Genomic DNA, 6,000 nt, shown 5'->3' with positions numbered 1-6,000 from the left:
AGCGATTTTTTGTGAGCGTGTAGTTATATATAGCCGATCCCCAATCACACACAATTGGTCCATATCGGTTCATATTCATGGTTGCCACTCGAGCCAAAAATAATCTACCAAAATTGTATTTTTACGGAAAACATTGTCAAAATATTATTTCTATAGAAAATGTTGTCAAAATTTTATTTCTATAGAAAATTTGGTCAAAATTTTATTTCTATAGAAAATTTTGTCAAAATTTTATTTCTATAGAAATTTTTTTGAAATTTTATTTCTATAGAAATTTTTTTCCAAATTTTACTTCTATAGAAAATGTTGTCAAAATTTTATTTTGTCAAAATTTTATTTCTATAGCAACTTTAAACTTAATTATATACGTATTTAATCGGCCTTTTTTAGTTTAATATATACTACGTATAGACTACCTTGTAATTTAGAAGACGATGTTAGATAATTTTATGAGATACCTTGCCATCGGCAAGTGTTACCGCAACCCAAGTAATTCGATTGTGGATGACAGTCTTCAGTAGAAGTTTCTATGCAATCCATGGTGGAGGGTACATAAGCTTCGGCCTGGCCGAACTTACGGCCGTATATACTTGTTTTTTAATGAGTATGTCACATTTAATGACTGGTGACACTTTTTTTGTCACTTTTTACAAATTATGAACCATAACACTGCACTCCATAACCCAAAAAAAATTTGCAAGTTCTTCTAAAGGCACAACTTTAAGAGCACTTCCAAAAATGCCCTCCCAAAGATGTTCTTTATTTTAACTATAGAGGAAGTTCTTTTAATACAAATTTTCAAAGCCGACAGCCATTGTAGCTAGTGCTTTAATGTTTATTATAGTTCTTAGAATTGTAATAAATAATGAATAAATAATATAAATAATACAATTTTTTATAACTCGATTTTTTCATATTTTTTTTATATAGTTAATTATAATAGTTATTTAATAGTTAATTATAACTTTTTTGTTCCAAATAGATTAAAAACGGAGTAAAAATTAATAAAATTGTACAAATTATTCAAATTTCGTCGATAAAAATGCTAAATCCATTCTAGAAAAATTGCGAATTTTCGAAAATATTTGAGGTCAAACGGGTCAGACAAGCGTTAGAATGCATTAAAAAATATAAAAATTATTTATTTGGTAAAATATCATACATTTTTTAATTCACATTCAAGACATTGAATTCAGATCACACCCTAAAAAGTGATTCAAATTCAGTGCAACGGCTGTTGAAACGGTGGACATCCATCCTGTAACAAGCCAATGTTAAATCCATCGCTTCTGCGCCAAATGTTGCACCAATTCCGGATCCAAAAAGAACATATTCACTTTTTTGGCGACGCTTTTTTTGCTGGGAGGTAATACGGTTGAGAGTTATTGACTCCAGGAAGAAATTATTGCATGCGATCCTTTGCAGGAAGCTTATTAAAATTCTCCCCGGTTGAACTTATGTGATAAGGTTCGTTCTTACAGGTTAGCTGGAAGAAATTTTACTTGGATCATAAAATGAATGAATGTTCATAAAACCCAATTTCCTTTGTCAGCGAATATGCTTCCAAAAACCGAAAAAGTAAACAAATCAGTCCATCCAACTTAGTTTCGGCTTTAACATACCGCAAAATAATAAAAATTGGTTATGGATTCTCTTGTTAATCTGCATTGATATCCCACTCCAAATACACATTCGAGCCAGCATCCAAAGTAAGCGAGCAAAACAAACCATTGTTGCCTTAATTTATGTCTCTGTTATTTTTAGTTCTTTTTTGAGAGTCAGTGTTTGTGTGCACGCTCGTTCATTCCTTGAACCTCATTCTTAACGTCTAGTAACGAACGCTTCCCTTGCCCATGATCGCCTAACGACATCACCAATGATTAACGATTTTCATGTGGCTGCCGCAGGTATAAGCAAGACTCCTAAGTATATCTACGTTGGTGTTGAAAAAGGAGATACATACGTTACTCTTTAGCTACGGGTATGACATTAACATAGAAAAAGGGCCGATGATTTTGGAGTTATATCGCTAGCTTACAATATTGTGTTACATGTTGTGGGACTCTAACTACATACGTACATGCAATCCCTTTATGACAGTTCAAAATGATGCTTGAAACATACAAGTTATGTATATATACAACCTTCAAAAGTTGATATATAGGCCTATCTTTGATTCAAATTAAATATGTGGCACATGATCTAATTTTTCAAGTGGATTTTCAGGAAATCAATTGAAATGTCATATATGTGGACAAGCGGCACAGCACATATTATTAGGAATTTGTAACCCATCTCCATATTTTCATATACACTTCTTCACATTTTCCTATATTTACTTGTATATTTATGTGGGTGGAAAAACATATTCCCATTTCATGTTGAACATTCATATATGTAATGGGATATTATGGCAATATTTGAATTGGTTGGTCATGTCATTGGGTTACTGGTACTTTCAAATCAATTCGGGATTCAAGCTGAAAAAAATTGCACTTCAGCCGTTTAATGTTCTTATATTGAAAAATTCCATATTCTGGTTAAAAATTATTAATATGTACTGGTACTTTCAGATAAATTCGGGATTCAAGCTGAAAAAAATTGTACTTCAACCGTTTAATGTTTTTATATTGAAAAATTCCATATTCTGGATAAAAATTATTAATATGTTTATTTAATTGTATGTAATATTAACCGTATATTATATTTACTTCTCATCTAAATAAAAGTTTGTTAAAGAACAATTGATTTTCAACAAGTAAGTAAAGTAGAAAGTCGGGCGGGGCCGACTATATCATACCCTAAACCACCATTACAGAATTAGTAATCATAAGCATTTTTGGGTAACATATAGGTCTGGGAGATAAACCGCAGTTGCATATTTAAGAAAATAAAGGGGTAAATGTCTATGGGTGCTTTGTGTCAATCTGACTATAGCTCATAGTCAATGTTGCCACGGAAAATGTTCGGTTTACCCTATAAGGACAAAAAAAGTTCCCTACTTTCCCAAACAATTTTCCCTACTATATTTTTAGTTAAATTAAAAAAAAATTTACAAAACAAAAATGGTTCTAAGTACTTTATTATCTTAAAACATGAATATGCAACGTATATAACTTAGAATATAAATCTGTATCACAACCACGGTTGCCACAGTTGGTAGAATTCTACCCAAATTAGTAATCTTTTTTGTTGAGCCCAAAGAGAAAATCGTTAAATTAGTGTGGGTAATAAATACAAATTTGTAAAAATCGAGCAATATTCTTATGTAAGAGCTACAAGTACCTATTAGTATGATCGGCTAGTACATCAAAATTTGAAATTTGAGTAACATTGGTTAATATATAAGAATACTATGGCCAAATTTGGGAAAATGGAGCGATGCATACACGCAAAGAAAAAAAACGTTTGGAAAACGTGTACCGAAAACGTTTTTCTTTTGTTAGAGTTTTTTGAATTGCTTCGAAAATTTTAAACTTTTATCACCAAAAAAATTCGTTTGTTACAAAGTTATTATTTTTTCAATAAACAAAGTTATTTTTGAAACAACAACAGAGTCCATTTCGTTTATATCAAACACTGTTCTTTTCTGACTTTTGGTCTTTAATAAAACACATTTTACAGTTCAAAATTTAATATAGTACAATGTAATGTTGAACATTTTTTTCGGAATCTTCCGAACATATGTAGAATGTATGTAAAAAAAAAAAAAAAAACTTTGGTCGAAGCAGGGATCGAACCCACGACCCTTGGCATGAGAGTCAGACGTAGCAACCACTGCTCCACGGTGCCAAACTAAATGTTTGTTTCTGTTAAATAAACTTTGTTTATTCGGTTCGTGGGCGCCGCAAGCTATGCTATATAAATATAACTTATATGGATATTTATCTATTGATGACCATAACAGGTACATAGCTCAGTGGTTAGTGTGTTGGCTTACAAAGTGCATGGTCCGCGGTTCGATTCTCCGTCCAGGCGAAAGGTAAAAAAATTTTAAAAATTTATAAAATCGTATAATTTCTTCTACATTGTTGGTATTACAGGAAAAGGTGTTAAGAACTAAAAAACCTCGTGGACGTGACAAAGATGTGAGGGAAAATGCAATTAACAAGAAAACAATGTTTTTTGTTTTTTGAGTTAGTCTTTATGAAATTGTTTTTACATCCTGGAAAAGAATAAACGTTTATCACAAAAAGTATATACTTTTCTTCCAAATAAAGGGTGATACGGTCAAAATTTGGTCAATGTAAACTTGAAGTATTTCTTTAAATTTTGCATTTAAAAAACCTGAACACCCCTCATTTTGAAGGTGTGTGCGTGTAGAATGTTGCTCCTATTTTGATTTTGGAATTCACTCTTCAGTTGTCAAAATGCCGTCCAAGCAAGAAGAGCAGCGTATCAAAATTTTGCTCGCGCATCGCGAAAATCCAAGCTACTCGCACGCAAAGCTGGCAAAATCGCTAAAAGTTGCCAAATCAACCGTTACAAATGTAATTAAAGTGTTTGGGGAATGTTTGTCGGCAGCCAGGAAGTCTGGATCGGGGGGAAATCGAAAACCGGAAGCCGCTGAGACGACAAAGAGAGTTGCCGGTAGTTTCAAGCGAAACCCTAACCTCTCTCTCCGAGATGCCGCAAATAAGCTGGGTGTATCATCTACAACCGTGCATCGAGCCAAAAAACGAGCCGGACTATCGACTTACAAGAAGGTAGTGACTCCAAATCGCGATGATAAACAAAATACGACGGCCAAAGCGCGATCCCAGAGGCTGTACACGACGATGCTGACGAAGTTTGACTGCGTGGTAATGGACGACGAAACCTTCGTCAAAGCCGACTACAAGCAGCTTCCGGGACAGGAGTTTTATACGGCAAAAGGAAGGCGAAACGTAGCAGATATTTTCAAGCACATAAAACTGTCAAAGTTCGCAAAGAAATATCTGGTTTGGCAAGCCATCTGTACCTGTGGCTTGAAAAGCAGCATTTTCATAGCTTCCGGGACTGTCAACCAAGAAATTTACGTGAAAGAGTGTTTGAATAAACGTCTGCTGCCTTTCCTGAAGAAACACGGTTGTTCCGTACTGTTAAGGCCGGATTTGGCATTTTGCCATTACGGTAAAAAGGCCATGGAGTGATACGCCGCCAACAACGTACAGGTGGTTCCCAAGGACAAGAACCCTCCCAACACGCCAGAGCTCGGCCCAATTGAGAAATACTGGGATATTGTCAAGCGGAACCTAAAGAAGACCAAAAAAACTGCTAAGGACGAGCAGCAGTTCAAGGCAAACTGGCTTTCTGCGGCGAAGAAGGTGGACAAGGTGGCTGTACAAAATCTGATGGCAGGTGTCAAGCGTGAGGTCCGGCAATTCGGATTTGGAAAAGCGAAAGCCTAACTGAATATTTTTCCTGAATTTTATACTAATTGAACTTGAAAAAGAAATTTAATTTGATTTTTTAAATAAACGATTTCACCGATTTACACGCGTTTTCCCTTGACCAAATTTTGACCGTATCACCCTTTACACTTCCTTACAGCGAAAAGCAAATGAGAAACGAACTTTGTTTGTCTAAAATTTCGTTTGGGAGGAAAGAATTATTTTTTTGCGTGTATATATGGAAGCTATATCTAAATCTGAACCAATTTGCATAATATTTTGCGGGTTTGATTAATACCACAAAAGGTTACCTTGTGCAAGATTTGAGTAAGATCAGTTAAGAAATGATGCCTGTATGGTCAAACTTAAGGTTATTAGGGGCGAATTTTTCTAAATCGGGTGATATATATATATGGGAGCTATATCTACATCTGAACCGATTTCGATGAAATTTTGCACATATAGTTAGTACTGTAGAGGACTGGATCTAGCCAACTTTTAGTAAGATCGGTTAATAAATAAGGGTTCTATGGCCAAATTTGGGAAAATCGGGCTATACATATATATGGGAGCTATATCTAAATCTGAACCGATTTCGATGATTTTTTGCACATATAGTTAGTGCTAT

The sequence above is a fragment of the Haematobia irritans genome, chromosome 3 (genome assembly GCF_050003625.1).
Source record: "Haematobia irritans isolate KBUSLIRL chromosome 3, ASM5000362v1, whole genome shotgun sequence".
In the NCBI taxonomy this organism is placed as follows: domain Eukaryota; kingdom Metazoa; phylum Arthropoda; class Insecta; order Diptera; family Muscidae; genus Haematobia; species Haematobia irritans.
This window is presented reverse-complemented; position numbering follows the sequence as displayed.